Source organism: Heterodontus francisci, chromosome 4, assembly GCF_036365525.1.
Source record: "Heterodontus francisci isolate sHetFra1 chromosome 4, sHetFra1.hap1, whole genome shotgun sequence".
Lineage (NCBI taxonomy): Eukaryota > Metazoa > Chordata > Chondrichthyes > Heterodontiformes > Heterodontidae > Heterodontus > Heterodontus francisci.
The window spans coordinates 197,374,891-197,399,067 of record NC_090374.1 but is presented as its reverse complement, the minus strand read 5'-3'; positions in this window follow the sequence as shown (position 1 = coordinate 197,399,067).

Genomic DNA, 24,177 nt, shown 5'->3' with positions numbered 1-24,177 from the left:
TAGTTGGTACTAATTACCTCAATTGGCTACCTGCTTGTGGGTAGCCATTCTGACCCTGACCTGGCCTCTTCAAAAATGGCTCAAGGTCGGGATCCATACGCTCAACCGACACGATAGTCAGTAGTGCGAAATTGTGTCCCTGCCCGCCTCTAATCCTGACCCTGACCTACTTTCAAAATCCAGCCCCAAGATTCTAAAGTGGGACAGGTAGATACATCATAGTAACCAATATTTGCTAGAGCACAGGACAATACCCTTCTTCAGCTTTCAACATCCATAAAGGCTCAACATTACATTGCTAATACCTGACTACATGTGGGCTGGCTGATGATCTCAAAGTCCCTGATTTGGAAGGCCACATCTGCCAGGCTCTTCCTCCATTAGGAATAAAAGGACAGTCGAGGGTCTTTGAGACGTGGAAGACCACTCTACCCAACAAAACCAATAGGAAGAGTTGTGCTGCTTTTGGTTTCCGTGTCAATTCATACAAGACTGGACGTTCAGTCATGGAGCTTGGAGGGGTGCATGTGGATATTTGCTGAAACATTCCCACAATGGGGCCATCATTTGTTCAAACAATAGGGTGACATTTTTCAAAGCTCAAAAGATATGTCAGCCTTTCTTTGCCCTCCTAGCATAGTTCATCTTCAGCCAACTAATATCCCAAAGAACCAAAACAAAGCTACCTATCCTGCATGTCAGACAAGGCACAGATAAAGTGGGGAAGGTTACAGACATTGGAAAACACAGTAGATTGAAATTGTGATAGAAGAATTATTTTTTTACCAATGAGGTGCCAGCAGTGTAGGTTGGGAATTAGCTATAAAGGAGATGTAGGCTGCTCATGTGGTGGCTGAACTGAGAATACAGATTGTGTGATGGTGTTGAGCAGCAGTGCAGTGGGATGTGTTTGCACACTTGACTTTGTACATTACCTGTAGGGTAGTTTCAATAAAGGTCTCGTGTTTTTTTCATTTGAGTTTCCATCTATAGCCTGCACAATAGTTCAATCTGACAAACTCGGTACAGAATAAAAACACTCCAAACGCTCAGAAGTTCAGGTAGCATTTTGGGGATAGAAAGCTATGGTTAATGTTTTAAATCATTGACCTTCTGTCAGAACGTCTGTCAGGCACAACTTGAAGGACAGTTGCTGTCTTTCAATGCATTGAGACCACGACTCATTATCTTACTTCTCAAGATTTCAAATGCGCTGTTTGTTTCATCACCAACACAGAAGCTTAGTGCAGGACACACAGCGATGGTGCTAGAAGTTTGCCTAATAACCCAATTACTACATATTTGCTGTCAGTGCAACACAATCTTTTGATCACATCACAGAATTCAACAGTTCAACATCAGTGGTGGGTCCACCTGGACCCACTTTGAACTATTAACATTGAACATTGGTTGCGAAAGAGCTGGAATCTGTTCCGCCAGGAGTTCTGGTGCCAGTTGTAATGTTTCCAACACTACTCAGGCTGTGATCAATGAATCAAAACTGGATCCTAGTTTGTATGGCTAAGAGCCACATCATGCAATGCATTTGCCCACTGGGGCACCAGGTGAGTTAGTTTATTCCGACTATTTCTTATCATTAAGGTCACAAATTTGTTTTTAACAGAATTTCAAACTTAGAGAGGACATCTAATTATTTTCTGTGCTGCTAGCAATTATTTAACAATATGGCATGCAGGAACTTCTCTGCACAATTGCAGAGTTGTTACTGTAAGTTGCAAGGTACTAAGACGATGAGAGCTCTTGCAATTCAGTTGCCATAATGCTGTTATTACATTACCTGCAAGCAGGTGTAAGAAACAAAGAGTTATTCAGAGAATATACGTCGTACAAAGGTAACATTGTGTTTTCCTTATTAAATATTTATAGCTAAGTAAATTGACAGGAGGAGGGCCACTGCTACTCTGCCTCTTAGTGTCATTATTGATACTGCAAATCCGAGGCCAGTACAATAGAAAAAATTGACAGTAGCAGCAGCAAAACAATAAAAGTGAATTCACAGTCCCCCACCTAGTCATAGCAGCATGTCATGGAAGAATCAATAGATTATAATGAGAAATTACATTACAAAAATGTTTTAACATGCTGCTGAACAGCATTTAACTCCACTCTTCGCACTAATCGGGCCGGATTTAATCGTGCCTGCGGGGCTCCCGGCACCAGGCCAAAAAGGCAAGGAGAACCCTGAAATAAAAGCAAGAAATGCTGGAAATACTCAGCAGGTCTGGCAGCATCTATGGAGAGAGAAGCAGGCTTAACATTTCAGGTCAATGATCCTTCTTCAGAACCCTGCCTTGGCCTTTCAGAGACCGCCCAAAACACTCTAACGGCACTCAGGCATTTAGGTGTCTGGCACCGGGACCCCTTTCCCTTTAAATAAGGGGATCCCACCGCCAAGAACTACCGGCCAATCAGAGGGCTAACAGCACAGCAGTATCGGCAGTGCCAATGGGACCTGTGGCCACTGCTGGTACTGCATGATGGCTTGGACCCAGGCCCAGTATTGGAGCCCAGACCCAAGGTGAGTCAGGCGGGGTTTCTGGGGCCAGACCGGCAGGCCCTGGTGAGGGATTGGGTGAGGGTGGGTGTTTAGTGCAGGGGGAGGGGTTTAACGTGCATGGAGTTTTTCTCGGCAAAGGCCCTCCATGGGCTACAGATTACCCATGGAGGGGGGGCACGCCCACCCCCACAAGCCCACAGGGAGGTCGCCTTGTTTTACTGGGCAACCTCCAATGTGACGGAGGCCCCTCCCTCTGCTGTCTGTATCCCAGCAGCGGCAGGAGGAGGCCCTTAAGTGGCCTGTAATAGGCCACTTAAAGGCCTCAATTGACCTCTGAGCAGGAAGGCTGCCTTCGGCTATCCCTCCCCCGACTGAATTCCGGTGTGAGGGGAAGGCGACCAGCCCTCCGCCTCCCCCGCCCCTATCTCCTGTTGTGATTCGATGGGTCCCCCCTCCCGACTCCAGACCTATCTCCGGGGGGGGGGGCCTAAAATTTAGCCCATTTTATGCGGCAGGGCATCACAGCAGTACACTGTAACTCTCCTCCTTGCAAGCAGCCAGCAGGTGAAGGATCAAGTAGTCCAACTATCAGTTTGATTTACTCTGCAGAATGGTTGATTTGGTGATACTTTCCTGCAGTTGCAGCTCACCATTATTTTTATATGATTTGCTCACAGCTCCAATGTGCAGGTAAGCCTTTGTGGCATTTTCATTTGCTTGGATTACTGAAGCAAAGCACAAAATCCACAAGCATGTACTGAGGAAGATACACTGTTACAAGATCTGCCAGTGATGCAGTTTACAGTTTAGGCTGAAAAAACTGTAGGACTGGCCATGTAATTAAATTTAATTCTTTAATCATCGGTCTAGAGTAAGAGCCACTATTTTCGATAGTAATATCCGATCAGTCTTCAAGAAAGAAGATTATGAAGCTGTCTAGCTATCATGTTGATTTACTCATTCTCGTAATTTACTACTATTGGCCTAAGGTTGCAGGGAATCATAATTTTTTCATGATCTTTTTTATTTGTCCAAAGATAACAGACTCTCAGCAGGCCAGGTTTGTTGTGTATATTGTTGAATACAATCTCTCAAGATCTCAGCCTCTTTTATCTTAATTATTAAAGTATGGGTCTAGAGATTCCTGTCAGCACAAATAGTTTTGCTGATGGCAAATGTGTGACTGCAGCCAGCAATGTGGGCAATGCAGTGCTGTGCTTGCTTTCCACCACTGCTGAGGATGTCATTAATCTTATTGTGCTAGTTGTTACCAGCATTATTACTAGCTCATTATCAGATTAGCTCATCAGTCTTTATGCATCACTTGTTCAATGCTGCCCTACTGCTCATATGAATCAGGTGTTGCAGTGAGCCAGGTTCACAGCTAAGAGGTCAGGATTCTGACCAAAACTTCCTCAGTTTACTACATTGCTTTCAGTGCCTCTCAGAAAAGTCAGAAGGCACCAAAGACATGCTGGGCAGAATTTTCTCCTGAAGGCGCAGGTCACGGCGACAGCACCAGACCAGAAGCGGGTGCTGTTTCCGTTCGGGCATTAGCTGGCCGACCGCACGCGATTTTGTGGAGGCCTGCCAATTAAGGAATGCGAGGCGCTGGAGTCATCCAATTAAGACGCGCCAGGGCTGTCTCATCCCGGACTCATGGTGGAAACATGGGCAGCGAGGTCAGCATCAGCTGACACCATGGCAGGTGCTGACGCCATACTTAAAGAACTGCCAGCCCTGCATTCATTGCTGCCTGGACAAAGGACTTCTTCCTGTTCCTGCTGCCTTGGGGTCTCCTGCCACTGTTGCCTGGAGACATCCTGCTGCTGCTGCCTGGAGACATCCTGCTACTGCTGCGGTACCCCTCAATGAAGAATCAAAGCAACCAAGGAGCTCACTGAAAGGCAATACCATCGGTGGCAGACCCAGGGTGGGCCCACGGTTCAGCGATGCCTCCCTACATGGTTCTCCTCTATTCAGCAAGTGTAAGGCAGGATGTCCTCTTCCCAAGGGACTGGAGAAGGAGAGGGCCCCACTTGACCAAGCAAGCCTGGGTGGTGATCATAGAGGAGGTCAGCAGCTGTGGGGATCACACCCCGAACCAAGATCCAGTACCGCAAGGGTGTCAATGACCTCAGCCAGTCCACCAAGGTATCTACTCCATATTGCTTTTCTCTTTGCAGGTGGTCTGTGTTAACGCAAGAGGTTTCTGTTTGTGCTGCGGGAGCAACCACCCAGTCATTGGCAAGGGGTTAAGGCAGCAGCATATCCTCTCAGAGGCTGCATCTTGATGAGAGGTGCCCATCTGTCATTGCTGACCCCCACAGGGTCCCTCGGGAGTGGCTGTGTGCAAGTGGCATGCATGTGCCCCCATCATGGATGGCTGGGCTGCCACCAGCATAGGTGTTGTGCTTGTCTCCATGGGGCAATCAACAGTTTTCCTTTTTTTGCTTGCAAGAAAAGATGGCACAAGGCATTAAAGAGAGGGCCAAGACCTGGAGAGGAGTACTGTATTTCCACATCCTCACCCACATGGAGGAGGAGGCCTTGGAGTTGGCAGGCCTCCAGGGCAGTTGTGCAATTGCTGATGGTGAGACACGAGTGCCAAGCCAAGAGGGTATGTGGGGTGCACAAGAGTGCATCTGGTGTACACAAGGCATAATGCCCATGTGACCAGTGCTGAACACATGGACCTGCACAAGAAGAATGGCCGGGATGAGGAAAAGGGAAGCCTTTATCCCTTACATCTTTATGTCCCCTCAAGCGAGTCACGGTCAAGCCAAGGCAAGAGGAGATTGGGAGACCAGAGGCCAGTTGGCCATCTCTGAGGAGGAGAAGGAGGGTGCAGCATCACAACATTCTACTGCACCCTCCACCAGCACAGATAATCTCACATCATTGGGTATGCGTTCGTGATTAGATTCAGGGTCTCAAGCTGGTGAGCACAGCACTGATGTGCCTGAGTAGCTAAGGGAGGCCAGGTTCATGCTGAGCCCCAGGCTGATGACATGAATTTGGAGTCAACTGCAACATGGCAACTGCTGCAGCTGCAGCAATCTGATGCACATACAATGCACACCCATGCGTGGACAATGGAAGGGTCCATCCAGGCCTTGAGTGCTGCCATGTCTCCGATGGGTGGGTGGGTGCATGTTTGGCTTCCTCCATCGAGAGATTGGTGACCCGCATTGAGAGCCAGCTGCAGCAGATCACTCAGTGGATATTGGGGATGCATGCCATTGCCTTTTCAATGAGCTCAATGCAGCAATGGCAAGGCGAGAGGAGGACAAGGCATCTGGATTCTCCACAAGGTCCCCGTCCTTCTTAGGTGAGCAGGTAGGTATGTGTGCCTAGCAAGGGAGGAGGAGCTGCTGCCTTCTGCTTCTAGGGGCTCCTCTCAGGATTCTCCTGGTGCGGACAGCAACTCCACAGTCCTCTGCCAGTGGCACCATCACCTAGAAAAGCTACAACAACAGAGAAGGGTTCTGTACCTGTGCAGGAGCCCCTCTGTGCCGGAGCCCTCCAGGTCTCAGGCAGAATGATGACAGCAACCAAGCCATGGGCAGCAAGGTCAGCCTCCACCTTAGCCCCAGGTGCAGGGTTAGCACCTCATTGGAGTACCGGTAAGAGAGTGAAGAAGAGCACCTAGCTGCACTTGGGATTCACATGTAATTATAATATCTAGATGTTAAGTTTCCTTTCTGATGTACACCATAAATGTATCACTCACTCTTCTTGCTACTCATTCTAGTTCTTGGTGCCCTGTGTGATCACATCAGCACCCTCGCTCTCGAATGGGCTTGAAGCTCTATAGCACCAGGATGTGCCGTGCACAGCAGACCACCATGATATGCAAGACCCTCATTGGGGCATACTGAAGGGCTCCACCGGATCAGTCTCGGCACGTGAAACGCACCTTCATAAGGCCAATTCCCTGCTCAATGCTTGCTTGGGTTGACCTGGGACAGGTGTTGTACTTCTCCTCTGCATCCGTGTGTGGGTTCCTCACAGGCATGAGTAGCCATGTCTTTAGTGGGTAGCACTTATCTCCCAGTATCAATCCCTGAAGGGTTGCAGGGGCAGGAAAAGCTGTGGCACCTGGGACTGTCGAAGTATGTAGATCACGTGGCTGCTTCCCTGAAACCACGCACACGACTAATGGATCCGCTTCTGGTGGTCACAGACCAGTTGGATATTGATGGAATGGAAGCCCTTTTGTTGATGAAGGCCACTAGCTTGTCCATGGGAGCCTCGATGGCCATACGCATGCAATCGATGACACTTTGAACCTGGGGGAATCCAACGGTGGCCCCTAACCCAACAGTCCTCTCCACCTGAATTTCCGTTTGTGCACATAGTTATCGGCTGTCTTGAACATCACATTGATCACTTCCTTTATGCACCGATGGGCTGCAAACTTGGAGATCCCACACATGTCACCTGGAAATAGAAGTTTGAAAGTCACAGTGATCTTCAGAGCCACTGGCATTGGGTGCCTAACAATCCCCATGGTTCTCAGCCCATCCTGCAGCATGGTGCAGAGATCAGTGACTGCATCCCTGGAGAGCTGCAGTCATTGCTGACACTGACACTCAGACATCTGGAGAAAATTCAGCCTCAGGTGGTAGACTCCTTCCTGAGATAGGCACTTCTGTATGCATATGGCTGTCGGCATGCCCCTCTGCACCAAAGTAGTTGAGGCTGGCCCTCTTGCAGGTCGTGAGGTTGCTGATATTCCCAATCCTCAGTGCCTGGATCACTGTCCCTGTGAGTTGCCCCTCCTCCACAAAAGGGATTATGATGCCTGGGTAAATGAGGCCCATGGCAGATGTCCTCTCTCTGATTGCTAGGCCTCTACCAGAGTGCCCCCCTCAAATCTTTCCTCTCTTTAGGGTAATTGCCTCTGTCGCATGTGACACTGACCACAAGCCCCCACACTCCTGGAATCTTCTCACCCCTTCTGCTGATGTCACCATACTTCCTGCCACCCCATGCTGGCTCTCTCTATGGCTTTGTAAGAGAGCCCATGCTGAGCACCTGCTTCATTACTGCCTTGTTTCACCAGGTGGGTTTCTGAAGTCCCATGGTCCCCATATGCCAAAATCCAAAACACCCTGTAAAATTGGAGTTAATTGGCTTTTTAAGTACTTCAATTGATGTCTGTTATGACCAGGTGAGAAAGGGGGTCTCTCTCAGCCTTCACCTGGTCTTACTGTAAGAGGGTTTAATTTTAAACACAGCGTGTTTTTAGCTCCCCCTTGGTGAATCCTTGTTCACCGCTTTCCAATTATAAGGCAAAAAAGCTTAGCACAAACAGGTTTTCTTAGGTTTAAAGAAAAGAAGGTTGAAATTTATTAAACTTAAACTCTAATTCGCTTGACGCCTACGGATACACGATGTGCCCACGTTAGCATGCATACGCGATATACACATGCAAATAGAGACAGAAAAGAGCAGAAAAAATAAAGTGGAAAACGTTTGAGGCAATATCTGAAAAGTTTTTGTTACGGTTCTTCAAGCTCACTGTAATGTCCTTGATTGTAGGTAGATCTTGCCTTTTGTTGGGGCCCAGTATTCCTCTTAAACCTTGCTCACTGTAGGAGACGTTTCCCTCTTGGGGTTCATGTGTCTTCAGTGGATTCAGAGGCTTGTGAGAAAGAGATGGGAGCCGATCTCAGGAGATCTTCTCAGTCCAGGAGCAGTCTTTCTCAGTTCAAACTCTCTGTGGCTAGTTCAAAAGAAAACCCTGGAACAGCCAGTTAGTCATGTGACCAGCTGGTCCAACCAGTCCTGGCCTTGTGGATTATATCGTCTGCACCTTTGATGTCTGTTAGTATGTAAATGTTTTTTCCAGCCACAGCTAATCTGTTTAACAAGTCATTTCCTCTCTCCAGCAACATTTTAAAATCAATGTTCTTAATAAAATTAATGTGCCTCATTCTTGGCAGGTGCGGGCCTAGTATAACAGTGTCCCACCACCTCAATGTAAGAAGTCTGCCCTCTATGGTTCCCTCCGCTAGTAATGTCTGGAAGTGACGTCATGATGGACTTCTGGCCAAACACAGTCCGCTCCTATTTTATAGTTTCCCACCACCCCACCAGCGCCCCTTGCCTCTAAACTCACTTTTACTGGCCTGGTAAAATTCCAGCCACTATCTATTCCTGCAATCCATCTCAACTACAGATTCAGGCATAGATACATGGAAAAGAAAAGCACCCAAGATTGAGGCTCCATAGTGAGGTGGTAGCAAAGCACTACCTTCTTCAGGAGGATCTGCAAACAACTTCAATCATTGGGCTGACCTTGGCAGTGGTGACCATGTTTCTTGACTTTTATGCCTCTAGTTCTGTTAGGCTAGTGCAGGCAGCATCAGCCAATTAACAGTACATCGATGCATCAAAAAAGTGGCTTGTGTTTTATTGAAGACAGCCAACATCATCTTCGTGTTTCTATTGACCTGTAACACCATGTCAGGGCTGTTCAATTCCATTAGACTGCTGGCTTCCTTAGACTACAAGAGGTGATTGGTGCCACCCATGAACTGATCAGAATTCAATGATTATAACAGAAGGGAATGCACTCCATTAATGTACCGTTGACCTGTTAAAGGGTATCAAAGTTTATGGGAATAGGGTGTGAAAGTGGATTGGAGGTCGAATAGCAGCCATGATCTTATTGAATGGTGGAGCATTCTTGAGAAGCTGCATAGCCTACTCCTGCTGCTATTTCTTATGTGACCACCAGCACCATATTTTTTGGTAAGTGGCAGTTTTCATTTTATGCCACTCATTTGTGCCAGTTATTTGAAGAAGAGGGGATATGGGAAGGAAGTCTCCGGTGAGACAACATAACTCTTCAGCCCAACCTGAGTGCCCATACAAAGAGGCTCATGCAACCAGCATGAATTTCATTGAGTACAGCATGCATATCTGGATAGAATACTTCAGATGATGGACAGATCAGGAAAGACTTTACAGTGAATTCTGGTTGACTGGTAGTATTCCACTGTAGGATTGACCGACCAATCTAGGGTGATATGTGATTGGAGTACTGAGGGAGTGCTGTATTGCTGTATCTAGTCCTCCGCCCCATTCCCGCTTTGACCACTCTGTCATCAGCCTCCTGCACTGTTCTAATGAAGCTTAATGGAAGCTTGAGAAAAAGTACCTCACCTTTCGATTAGGCACTTTACAGCCTTCGGACTCAACACCTAGTTCAACAATTTCAGACCATCACCGCTGCTTCTATTTTTTTTGGACAGCAGTCAGTGGTAATGATTCTGTTTTTGTTATTTTCTATTGTTTCTTTACTTGCCCATTACCACTCTCTTTTGCCTTGCACCATCATCCCTTTTGCCATTTAATCTCTCCTGCCTTCCACCCTATCATATACCTTCCCTTTTGTTCTTACCTGCCTTCCCCCGCTTTCCTGCCGGCATCCCTGTTACATCTCTAACTTTTACCAGTTCTGATGAAAGGTCATCAACCTGAAATGCTGGGTTTGGTTTTAACTCTGTGTAAGTGAATGGGTTTTGAGTGGGTTAAAATTTCACTGGTTAATTCTATTTCTCACTCCACAAATGTTGCTGAACAACCTGAGAATTTCCAGCATTTTCTGTTCTTAATTCAAATATCCAACAATCACAGTATTTTGCTTTTGTAAGTGTTAATTTATCTCATTGTTGTTTGTGTAGAACTTGGCAACACATTTGACGATATACAAAAGTAATTAATTGGCAGTGGCTGGTGCCATATGAACAGGTGCTACAGCCTACACAAGGTAACTAGGATCATTGTCATCTACTGTATGCTCCTTAACTTTGTTATATAAAGAGCTGTAATCAGGGAGGTGAAAGAAGCCACTCTGTAGGCAATGCCAAAGCAGGAAGCAGACAAAGACTGTAGGGACATTGGTCCTGAAACATCATTGCAGCCAGGAAGACTGATGTACCAGACACTCAGTAAGACATGTTTAGCTAAGTGCCTAGTTGTTCTTTCTTTGCCCATCTTTCACACATTGCAGGTTTGAATCCCTCCCAATCAGTTTCCACCCATGCCTCAGTACCAGAACAGCACTTATCAAATCCACAAATGACATTCTATGTGACTGTGACAGTGGTAAACTATCCCTCCTCGTTCTTCGCAACCTGTCTGTCGCCTTTGACGTGGTTGACCACACCATCTTCCGCCAGTGCTTCTCCACTGTCGTTTAGCTGGCTGGGACTGCAATCGCCTGGTTCCATTCTTCTCCAACTAATCATAGCCAATGGTTTCTCTTCCAGCTCCTGCACCATTCCTCTGGTATTCCCCATGTATCTATCCTTGGCCTCCTCCTATTTCTCAACTACATGCTGCCTCTTGCAACATCATCTGAAAATATCGCATTTGCAACCATCTTCAGCCAGAAGTGCCGAATGGATGATCCATCTTGGCCTTCTCCTGAAGTTCCCAGCATCACAAATGCCAGTCTTTAGCCAATTCAATTCACTCCACGCACTATCAAAGAATGGCTGAAGGCACTGAATACAGCAAAGGTGATAAACCCTGACGACATCCCGGCAGTAGGACTGAAGACTTGTGCTCCAGAACTGGCCGCATCCCTATCCAAGCTGTTGCAGTACAGCTACAACATTGGCATCTACCCAACAACGCGGAAAATTGCCCAGGTATGCCCAGTCCACAAAAAGCAGGACATATCCAACCTGGCCAATTACTGCCCATCAGTCCACTCTCGATTATTTGCAAAGTGATGAAATGGGTTGTCAACAGTGCTATCAAGCGGCACTTGCACAGCAACAGCACCAGTCAACTCCTGACATCATTACAGCCTTGATCCAAACATGGACAAAAGAGCTGAATTCCAGAGCTATAGTGAGAGTGACTGCCCTTGACATCAAGGCAGCGTTTGACTGTGTATGGCATCAAGGATCATTGGCCAAATTGAAGTCAATGGGGATCGAGGGAAAACTCTCCACTGGTTGGAGTCATACCTAACACAAAAGAAGATGGTTGTGGTTGTGGTTGGTGGAGGCCAATCATTTCAGCCTCAGGGCATTGCTGCAGCAGTTCCTCAGGGTAGTGTCCTAGGCCCAACCATCTTCAGCTGCTTCATCAATGACTTTTCTTCCATCCTAAGATCAGAAGTGGGATGTTTGCTGCTGATTGCACAGTGTTCAGTACCATTCACAGCGAATCAGATACTGAAGAGCTCCGTGTCTAACAAGACCTGGACAACATTCAGGCTTGGGCTGATAAGTGGCAAGTAACATTCGCGCCACACAAGTGCCAGGCAATGACCATCTCCAACAAGAGAGAATCTAACCATCTCCCCTCGACATTATAAGGCTGAATCCCCCACTGTCAACATCCTGGAGTTTATCATTGAGCAGAAACTTAACTGGACCAGCCATCTATATACTGTAGCTAACAGAGCAGGTCAGAGGTTGGGAATTCCTGTGACGAGTAACTCACCTCCTGATTCCCCAATGTCTGTCCACCATCCACAAGGCACAAGTCAGGAGTGTGATGGAATACTCTCCACTTGCTTGGATGATGCAGCTCCAACAACACTCAACAGGCTCAACACGATCCAGGACAAAGGAGCCCGCTTGATCGGGTCCACATCCACCACGTTCAACATTCACTTCCTCCACCACTGATGCACAGTGGCAGCAGTGTGTACCATCTACAAGATGCACTGCAGCAACTTGCCAAGGTTCCTTCGACAGCATCTTCCATGAACTTTACCATCGAGAAAGACAAGGGCAGCTGGTGCAGGGGAACACCACCACCTGCAAGTTCCCCTCGAAGTCACTCACCATCCTGACTTGCAACTATAACACCGTTCCTTCACTGTCGCTGGGTCAACAACAGCACTGTGGGTGTACCTACACCAGATGGACTGCAGCACTTCCAGAAGGGTCAGTAGGGATGGGCAATAAATGCTGGCTTTGCCAGCAACGATCAAATCCCATGAAAGAATTTTAAAAATCAGTTTTCACATGTATGCTGACAACACCCAGCTGTACCTCACTGCCAGCTCCCTTGACTCCTCCACTGTCTCAAAATTATCAGATTGTTTATCCGATGCCCACATTTGGATGAGCAGAAATTTACTCCAACTAAATATAGGGAAGACTGAAGTCACTATCTTTGGTCCATGCTAAAAACTGTCTCCTAACCAGCAAATCCATCCCTAGTAATTGTTTGAGGTTCACTCCCTTCATGTTATATTTAACCCCGAGATGAGCTTCCCACTATATATCCATGCAATTACTAAGACCACCTATTTCCATGACTGTGACATCGCCACACTCTGCCCCTGCCTCAGCTCATCTGCTGCTGAAATCCTCATCCTTGCCTTTGTTATCTCTAGACTTGACTATTCCTGGCCAGCCTCCCACATTCTACCCTCTGTAAGCTTGAGCTCATCCAAATAATTGTTGCCCAGCTTCTCACTCACACCAAGTCCCATTCCCCATCACCCTGCTCTCATTGACCTACGCTGGCTCCCAATTAAGCAACACTTTGATATTAAAATTCTCATCTTTGTTTTCAAATCTTTCCATGACCTCGCCCCTCCCTACCTCTTTAATTTTCTCCAGCCCCATAGCCCTCCAAGATATCTGCACTCCTCTAACTCTGGCATCTTGATCATCCCCAATTTAACTGTTCTGCCATTGGTTGCCATACCTTTAGCTGCCAAGGTTTATAAACTTCCCTCCCTAAACTTCTCTGCATCTCTACCTTGTTTCCGCCTTTGAGTTGCTCCTTAAAATCTACCTCTTTTACCAAGCCTTTGGATTTTCTGCCCTTGTTACGATCAGGTTAGGAGGGATCGAATGGTTCCCCTTTTTTTACCCTTACCTTGTTTGACCGCAGCAGGTTTATTTCTTTTTTGAAAAGGATATACTTGCCAATTTAGTGAGTTTACACGCTGTTATCATCAAATGAACCAATCGGACGGGTTTTCTTGAGTTTAACAAAGAGGTTAGCGTTATTGTACTTAAACCATTCTAAGTAAATAATAAAATAAGCTCCGACTTTCACGCACACACAAGCACACTCACTCAACGTTCAGAAGAAAAATAGTTACTGAGTGGGGAAGGATAGATTGGTCAAATTAGAGACTAGAGAAATAAAAAGGGTGTTACAACCACGTGGTGCAATGTGGATGGTTCCCACTGTTCAACTCCCCACGTGGCCGCAGCAAGTGTTTTGTTATTAGGGTTTAGCTCATTGGTGTTTAATTTTTCAAATGAACAGACAGCAACAGGTTTTCTTGTAGGTTTTGAAAAAAACAGAAAATCGAAAGTTTATTGATCAATACGCCTTAACCTGAAATTGTCGCAATCACATCCACTCACACATTTGCTGGCACACACACACACACACACACACAAGAAGAGACAGATAGAGAGGAAGGAAAGGTAAATGATTTTTAGTTGGGGGAGGTCACAATAAACCTGTTGATTTCTCTTGGAAATTAAGTTCTCGATGGGTGCAGGCCTGAGATGATTGTAGATTTCTCCCTTGATTGAAAGTTCAGTTGAAGTCGGTGAGATGCTTCTCGTTCATTGCTGTCTGTATAGATGTAGGATTCTACAGCAGGGCCCATTCCTTCCAACTTGTTGGAAGACAAGCTGCTGGATATTGCTTTTTTCTTTCTCTCTCTCTAGGCTATCTTTTTTAAGTTAAAGCTGTGCTACTTCTCACCTCCTGATAGGAGACATTCACTTCCCCATGGTGATTGCACAATGGCCCAAGATGTGGCGACTTCACACCTTCTTTGTTTTAGAAGAAGACATTCAATTCTGGAATGTTTTAGGATGGGATGCAATTGACATTTCTTAGCTTTGAAGACTTACCCTTTGTCTTTGTCAACAGTTTGAAGACACAAAGTTCAGCCCCTTTTTTCTTTGGCAGCCATTTTGGACCATTGTTCAGTTTTTAAAATAATGGTTCACTTTTGAAAAAAGACAAAGTCATCCCTTTGGTAGTCCTGAGACTTCTGATTTGAAGATGTGGACAGCTGATTCGATGGTTCTCCTGGAGACAGAAGTGCGGTTGATTTTCTGCAAGGAGTCTCTGTCTGCAGCAGGGTCATCCCTGAGTGGTCACAGTCAGCTAACAGGGTTTGAAGCTTGCAAGGTGGATTGAAGAGAGTGGAAGGAAGAAGGGCCACCACTCGGATCTTCTCTGATCAGTGTCTTGTCTCCTAACTGCAGAGGAAACAGAAGCTTAAGCACACGAAGGGTGGGCCTGTCACATGACCATCACCCAATAATTCAAGCATGGTCATTACTACCAGTGTATTCCCTCGTACAACTTAATTAGCCCATGTCTAGGAATTCCTGTCTCACAGCTAGCATCCCATTGTCCAAGTGGTTAGGTTTAAGTAGTTCACCTCTCCCAGTTGAATACCTCAGGCAATGGCCTTGACGCCTTGCTAATTGGAACGGGATAGGTGGTTCACTCAGATTCCCCACGTCATTGTGCTTGACGGGTTTGTGCAGACATGCTGTCTCCATCTCAGTGTATTGGAATGTGGAAAATACAGTGATGCAAATTGGGGTAGCCATCTTTAGCTGCAAGCTAAATTCAGGTTTCCAACCAGTGGATTAAAAATTATCATTCAACATAAAGAATGTTTTTGTGATAGCCCGATGATCTCCTTAAGTGGCTTGGTGTCAAATTTTACTTCATAATACTCTTGGGTTGTTGTATTACATTAAAGGCACTATATAAGTACAAGTTGTTATTGTTTTAAACAACGTCACTGTCCACATGTACAAAATAAAGTTCATGAAAAAACTCAGCCACAGCTATCTTCTGCATTTCCTCAGGTACCATCAGTGTTTGCATTATCTTCTACCAGATTCTGCACAATCAGAATGAACATCTCAGTACTCCAATTGGTTTCCATTCATTCTGCAGTGAGTTAATCATATCAGTGATAATGATATCAAATTCCACTTTGGGCTGGATTTTGATTTTCTCCAGGCATCCGGTTCCGTGGCGGGGGTTGCGAGGGATTGTTGAAGATGGCTCGGCACGGATCTCAACGCCATGAGGGCCCCAGCCCTATCCTCCCGGCGGCAGTGAGGCTCCATGGTGGCCTCCCACCGCTGGGTGACGGGACCTCAATTAAAATGTTCAAATCAATAAAATGAATACGTTTGCCTCTAATCTTGAGGGCCTGCCACGATCTTGGGCGCGTTGGCTGGCACTCCCATGCGTTCAAATCCCCGTCCATGGAAATGCAGCACCGCACTGGTGGGGAGTGGGGAGAAGGTAAAATTTTCAGTGCAGGGGTCGTGGGGCGTGGGGTTGGTCAAATGTACATAATGGGTGTAGGGGAAGGTGGGAAGGGTTGACCTTTAAACTTTGTGCAGTTTGTGGGGGGAGGGTCAGATGTAAAAGGTAAGTGTTTTAGGGGGGGAAAGGCAAATAGTTTACTGTAATTGTTATTGGGGGGGCGGGGGGGAAAGGGGCTTTATAAATGTATTTGTTTAATTTTGGGGGGTTACTTCTTTAAAAATGTACATGTGCCGGCAGGGTAGCTGCCGTTTAAAAATGGTGCCAGCGCCTGCTTGCAGGCAGTTGATGTCATTGCTGGCGATGGATGTGATTGGGGTGGGGGCAGGCTGCCCCGGCTATTTAAATGAGCTGCTGCGTGGAAGATTGCGTCAGCTCTTTGGCATGCGGGCAGGCGCCATTTTTCGAGCTCGCCGCTGGGATCGGTGGCAAGCTCTTAAAATCCAGCCCGTAGTGTCAGGGAGTGTTTCCGGGATCCTCTGGGAATAATGCCTCATCCCAATCAGTAGCTAAGCAAGCATTCTGTTTGGGTAGGTGCTGTCCGGGGGCACAGTGGACCTCACCACCAAGGAATCAAACAGCAGTCAATGATACAGATGTGACCCTGGACCTGACAGCAGAAGAGTACAAAGTTAAAGTGTGAGGAGTTTTCAGTGGCACTCTACAATATAGGTGCTGAGATTGATATCAGCTCCATCACACTTACTGTAAACAGCAGTTACTTCCAGAGCGACTGCACTATATTTACATTAGCAAAAGTTGATTTTAATCAGTGATGAGAAGAAATGCACTGATCCGACATCCACATTTGCAACTTCTATTAACTTAGAGGCTTTTTGTGTTTCTCGACAGGCAAACAAGGCACCTGTGAATATTTCAACATCAGGGAGTCTCGTGCCCAGGCACATAAGTCTTTAATTTATTTGCTCAACCTGGCTAAGTTGCTAAATGCACAGCATGCAACTGTTCAAGAGGGCAGGGAAGCAGAATGATCATTTATACAGCACGGTGATGAGCTGTTCAGGGACTGAGAGCAGCAACTTATTAAATGTAGTCATCAACTATTGAGGGATCCAGGAGCAAAGCAACAGCTTACCCAGTTCACTTTCCAGCTGTTCAGGGACATGGGGAAAGGAGGAATATGAGTATCCTGTTCGGTATGTGACCGGTGAGGGATTGGAGTTGGAGAGATTGAGAAAGGAAAGTAAGCAGATGAGAGGGTCTAGAGATCAGTAGCATAACAGAGAATGCACCAGGACCAGTCGGAATGTAAGACAGACCGAGAGAGAGGGAGACGCACACACATGCACGTGATGAGGGAGAGAGGCATAGAGAGAAGGTAATAGATGAGAGAAGAGCTGAATTTTCTCTTCTCACTTTTGCTCTTCCTGCAAGCAGACAAGCAGGGCAATAACAACAAGGAGACCTCACGGACTGGCGGAGGAATTCCAGATATACAGCCTCTCTCGATGGCTGAGGAGGAGGCACTGGAGTAAGCGGGCACCCAGGACAGCTACTCAGTAGTGGATAGTGAGACTGGAGTCTCAGTGCAAGAGAATGGGGATGTTCTTCAATCGACATCCAACACACTTCTGGAGATCCACATCATGCATGGTTGGCATGACGAGATCTGCACAGCCTAACCCATACACGTTTGTGTTCTCTCATGCAGAGTAGCGTCCGCTGGAGACTCAATCAGAAAGGGACAGTCGTCAACCTCTGAGGAAGAACCGCAGTCAGAGAATGCACTGTCCCATGACTGTCCTGCATCTTCCATCAGCGCAGATACTTTCAGCTTGGTGGGCTTCCACTCAGGTTTAGAATCAGGGTCACAAGCTGGTGAGAGCACCGCACACACGCCTGAGCAGCTGGCTGTGGCTGAGACAGCTGAGGACTCTGACAGTTGGAGGACTGTGGGTGACCTGCTGAGCCACAGGCTGATGAGAAGCCTCTGGTGTCGACAGCACAGGGCATGCTGGAGTTGCAGAGAAAGGTAAGGTAACATCTGGCAGAGATACCAGAGGGCATGCACAGCCATGAGCAGACGATGGAGGAGTCGATCCAAGCCATGAGTACTGCCATGTCTCAGGCATGTGAGCATATGGTTTCCTCCATCGAGAAGTTGGCAACCCTCATGGAGAGCCAGATCCCACAGATGTGTGCAGACCTGCACAGCTCACCTTGACCATTTGCTCAACACAGCAGTGACAAGGCAAAAGAAGGTCGAGGTGCCTGGAGTCTTCACCAGGGCCTCATTATTCTCTGGACAGCAGGGAGCTTCAATAATCCTTGAAAGGGAGGAGGAGAGGCTGACCTCCACAGCTGGGGGCTCCCCTCAGGGTGCTCTGAGTATGGACACCATATGTGCAGGAAACCCTCAGGCATCTGGGACCCTGCAGGCCTCAGGCAGTCAGAGGACAGCGCTAAAGTCATCACAGGCCGAGGGGCAGTCTGATCAGCAGCCTGCCTCCAGTCTAGCTGCTAGTGCAGGGGTTACACCTCATAGAAGCCCTTGCAAACATACTAAGTGCAACGTCGAGACACACTTGGGGTTTCACAGGTGTTTGATATTTGCCATTTGTTTTGTGTTCTAAAGTTTTTTTCATTATTGAAGTTAACATTCATTGTTGAAAAAGCTTATTCTTTCATCCCTTAATTGTGAGATTCTGACTTCGCCCTTCTCCCTTAGTGAGCTGCCAGTGTGCCACAGCCCACGATCCTGATTGTGGTGGGAGAAACGCACTGTTAATTCAATCCCGTCGCTCCACAGATCAGCTAACATATCATTTAAAACTTTCCAAATTAAAGAAAGACCCAGCTAAATTGTACCATCTATTAACCCCTGAATGAGGCTAACCAAACCAGGTGTCTTTAAATCAACAAGTTAACTGTTTAATGAGAAAAACTAAGTTCGTAAACACTATGAAGATATAAACAACACTTACAATAGAAAAAATTAGAGTCCTTGCAAATTTACAGCCCAATGTTGCTTGAAGTCCTCACCATCGTCTGATGGGGATAAAAGGTTCCTCCATAGTAGAACAGTTCGTAATCTAACTTCAGCAGTAAGTGATGCTTCCTTCTTCGGCGATGGATTTCAACAATTAACAACTGGCGAACACTTTCAATAGAATCAATCTGACTTTAGAGTTTTTAAGGGATAAAAGATTGTCACAGTTTAACTTCCCTTCCTTCAGTTCAAATTATCAGAGATCTCCTTTTTGGTTTGACTTTTTTTCGAATTTTGAGAGATAATAATAATTAAACAGACTAAAATTCTCTTCCTTCAGTTTAAATGGCTGAGAGCTCTTTTTTTCAGGTGCTAACACCACAGCTGTCTGTCTGTATACTCTGTTAGAACAGACTGTCTTCAACTAAAAAGCCAGTTCAAAATTGAATTGTAACAAATTTATCTTATGATGCTCAATCCCAGTGGCTGTATCCATGGTAACAAGAATGCACCCTTTGAATTGCAGTCTCCGAATGGCTGTATCCAAGGCAATGAAAATGCACCTTCCTGGTAACTCCAGAGGCCTGCTGGTTCTTAAAGCAGTATTGATCCTTTTCAAGCCTTAAAGGCAAACCTCATATTCCCCGGGGAAAAAAAAATGACATGACCATGACACTAGGCACAGAACCCAAATAGTAATGAGTGAATGCATTGAGGTGAGTGTAGTGTTGTGATGTGTTCTTTAGTCTTAAATGATAATCACAGGCTTTATATTCAGATTCAACACAAACACTATTTATTGTCTTATCTACATTGCATGATTTCAGGTCCAGGTTTTTTCTTCACTGGTCTGTGTGTGCTCTTTGCAAGCCATGTGCTGGGTGTGTATCTCAAAATGGTGTTTCCTCCTTATACAAATATGATGATATCTTTAGTTGCATCAATGGCCTGATCTCTTAAAGGTACGGTTTCTTCAAGGTGAAGTCACCACTTTATAGTGAGTCTTTACTGATTTCCATGGTGGCTGGAAGCAGGCAAGTATGAGATTGTCTCTTGTCTCCTTTGCCCGTTGCTCAACATGCCTAGCCTTCGTGCAAAGAGTTCAACATCCAGCATTGCTTGCTCATCGCCCTCCTCTGCGTCCTCCTCGTTGGTTGAGGAATGGCATTCAATCATGTCTTCATCATGCAAGGCCACATCTCTCTGCAGTGCTACATTGTGCAAATCACTGCAGACCACCATGATACACAAAACCCACGCTAGGGCACACTGCAGGACACCACTGGATTGATCCAAACACCGGAATCTGATCTTCAGCAGCCCAATGGCCTGCTCAATGGTTGCTCTGGTGGAGCCATGACAACTGTTGTTCCTCTCCTCTGCTGCATTGCGAGGGTTCCTCACAGGTGTCAGTAGCTATGTCTTCAATGGGTAGCATTGTCCCCAAGAATCCATCCCTGAAGGTGAGCTGGAGCGGGGGAGAAAAACTGTGGTATCTGGGACTGTTGAAGTATGTTGGCATCATGGCTGCTTCCCAAGAAGCAGGCACACACTTGCAGGAAACGCTTTCGATGGTCACAGACCAGTTGAATGTAATGGAATGAAAGTCCTTCCTGTTGATGAAGGCGGCTGTCTGGTCCGTGGGAGCCTTGACGGCCACATGCATGTAATCTATCACAATCCACACCTGGGGGAATCCAGCAATGGCCCCGAATCTGATAGCTATCTTGGCCTAACTGTCAGGGTCGGTCTGGTAGCACACATAGTCACCGGCCATCTTGAACAGGGCATTGGTCATCTCCTTGATGCAGCAGTGGGCTGCTCCCTGGGAGACCCCACACATATCTCCGGTGGATACTTGGAGTAATCCAGATGCGTAAAAGTTAATTTCCTCTGTTACGTTCAAGTGAGGACCGGGCGAAGGGCTTCCCTCTTTTCCTTCTCCTTGTTTGACCACAACAGGTTTAATTCATTCTTAAAGTGGATGTACTGGCCAAATCATTAGGTGTTTGATTACTTACTTGCTATGATCATAACAAGAACCAATCAGACTGGTTTTCTTGAGTTTAACATGAAAGAAGTTAACATTATTATACCTAAATGGAACTAATAAAATAAGAAACTATGCACCAACTTTCACTCACACACACACACACACACTAGAGGTTTAGTGAGGTTAGGTAGATTGGGTTACAGAGTGAGGAAAGGTAGATTGGTTTAATTAGATTCCATAAAATAAAAGGTATCCAGTCTGTGGAGATTGGTGATTTGGCTGGCTTCTAGCTGAATTCAGTGGTCCTGAGGCTTTTAGTTTGAAGAGGTCGATGACTGGTTCGGTGAGGCTTTCTGATTGTAGCCGGAGTATGCAAAGGTGGTCAGTTAACAAGTGGGATTTGAAAGCTTTCAAGCTGGAAGGAGAGAGAGAGAGAGAAAGAGAGAGAGGGGGCCCCCCACTTAGGTCTGTTCATATCAGAGTCCAGTTGCTTCTCCTCTGCTGCAGAGAAAAACATCAGCTTAAAACTACAGATGGGGAGGGGCTTGTCATAGAGTTATACAGCACAGAAACAGGCCCTTCGGCCCATCGTGTCTGTGCCGGTCATCAAACACCTAACTATTCTAATCCCATTTTCCAGCACTTGGCCCGTAGCCTTGTATGTTATGACATTTCAAGTGCTCATCTATATACTTCGTAAATGTTGTGAGGGTTCCTGCCTCTACCACCCCTTCAGGCAGTGTGTTCCAGATTCCAACCACCCTTTGAGTGAAATTTCTTTTCCTCAAATGCCCTCTAAACCTCCTGCTCCTTACCTTAAATCTGTGCCCCTTGGTTATTGGCCCCTCCGCTAAGGGAAAAAGTTTCTTCCTATCTAACCTATCAATGCCCCTCATAATTTTGTACACCTTTTTGTCACATGACAGACACTCAGTCATTCAAACATAGCAGTTAGCAGTATTTCTCTGCTTGCTGAGAGAATTGTAGTTCCTTTAAACTTCCCAGATCTTGGTTCTTGCTGGGGACTGAGCAGACATCTTGTCTATCTCCTCAAAGCCCTGTACAATATAGGATACAGTGTCACCAAAGTCGGTGATCATCTTAAGCTGAAAGGATGACTTTGCTGGAAGCTTGTCTTTTTAAAAATGTCTGTTAAATAAAATACAAATTCAGGACCAAAGAAAATTATCATTCAACAAAACAATTTAGCATAACACCTCCCCACCACACAAAATGAAATGTGACAACAGGAACATTTCATTGTGAAGCCACAAATTAAAACAAACTGTACACACAATCTCATCAGTCTCACTGCCATAGGCATACTCTGTTTTTTTTATTTGGGATGGTTCCATGCTCAGCTAAACCCTGGATAAATCCTTAGCTATCACATTGTTTTTCCCTGCATTGTGGATAATCTTTAGGTGGTAAGGTTGCAGAAGCAACAACAAAAGCCTCACATTATTGGTTTTGAATTTTTCTGTAAAGTCAAAGGATTGTGGTCAGTATAAGCTACGGCCTCTCTATATCCATTTTGGACATTGTCACGAACGTGCCACCATTATTAATATTTTTTGAGGACCTATGTTTAAAAGACTGTGGAAAATACCTGAGGAGATGCTGGACTTGTTTTTTTTTAAGGGTCACTAGAAGGACACTTGGGACTTTGTTTAAAAACAAACACTTACTGGAAGTCACATGTCTTAAGCTAAGTAAACAGCGGGAGTCTTATGGACTATGGAACTATTGGAGTTGTTCACAGTGAAGTCACATGTCTAGATTTATGGTGGTTAGGAGTTTTTGGTTTCGTTTTTTGGATTATTTGGAATGCAGTTGGTGTGTATCCTGCTAAGAGATAAGCCACCCAACTCATCCTTTGCTGCCTGTTTTGAAAAATCTTCTGAGACTCCAGTGTGATAGCTGAACCTTCTGATGCAGTAATTCTCCTGAAAAGCCTGCAAGACTACTCCTCAACGTCTCCTAAACAGAAATGCTCCAGAAAGATCCCAGTGACGGCCGGCTGCATGTACCCTGACAACAGACCAAAAGTCATTTGGAACATTTCATACCTTATCATTTTTTTCTTCAAGAATTAAAAAATATTTGGCCAAAGTATTTTTGTTTTTTGTATAGTTGATCTCTGCAGAGAAAGCTTCTTTATTTCTTCTTGTGTTGGGTTGTTCAGAAGGAAATATATTTATACTTTCATATTTTAACCTGTGTATTCATAAACTTTGCATCTTTATTGAAAAAATCTTGTTTTATAATAAATTAATAATTTTGTTGTTTTGTAAGGAAACCTGGTTGGCGGATTGTTATTGTGAAACGAATATAAAGTATATAATTTGCTGTATCAGTAATTGGGTAAAACTGTTAAATATATGTTGTGACCAGTGGAACAGGAGAAAGACAGTTCATTCCTCTAACCTCAGTCATAACAACATATACCTCAAAATTTATGAGAGCCAGCAACAGTCCCAGGGCTTCCTTCTCCACAGTAGAGTATCTCCTTTGATGTTTAATTTTTTGGAGAAGTACCCAACTGGTCTCTCAATGCCTGACTCATCATCTTGGAGCGGGACAGTACCTATCCTTAGGTCACTAGCATCAACTGCAACTTTAAATGGTTTGTGAAAGTTTGGAGCTGGCAGCACTGGTTCATTGGTTATGATGGCTTTCAGCATCTCGAAAGCTGTTTGCACCTCCCTGACTACACTACCTTTGCTTCTTCCTGTAATAAGTCTGTCAGTGGGACAGCTATCGTGCTGCAGTTTGGGAGAAACTTGCAGTAAAATCCACACATTTCCAAAAATTGCATTATTTCACGTTTGGTCGAGGGGACGGGAAAATCTATCAGTGCCTGTACCTTTGCTTCTCTGAGCAGCACTCGCTCTTGACCCACAATATGCCTTAGGTAGGTTACTTGAGCTTTGGTGAACACGCTCCTTGAAGATTTACCACAAGGTCAGCTGACTGTAACCTTTGGAAGAGGGCTTCTAACTGATCTAGGTGGTCCTTCAGGTGTCACTATACACCAACAGATCATCCAGATACATTACACTGTCGGGCAGGACAGCCACTACCTGGTTAATTAGCCTTTGGAAGGTGACTGGGGCATCCTTAATCCAAATAATATCACCCAGCACTGGAATAAGCCTTCTGGGGTGACAAAAGCCGAGATCCCCTTAGCTGGAGGTGTGGGGGGCAGTTAAGGGAACCTGCCTATACTCTTTTAACAGGTCTATCTTGATTGTGTAGTTGGTATTTCCTACTCTATCTATAGTCTTCCAGGAGGGGAATTGGGTAGGAATCAGCTCTGGTCACTGCACTAATATTTCTGTAATCAATGCAGAGCCTTGTTGAGCCATCGGGTTTGTGCACAGCACAATTGGGGAA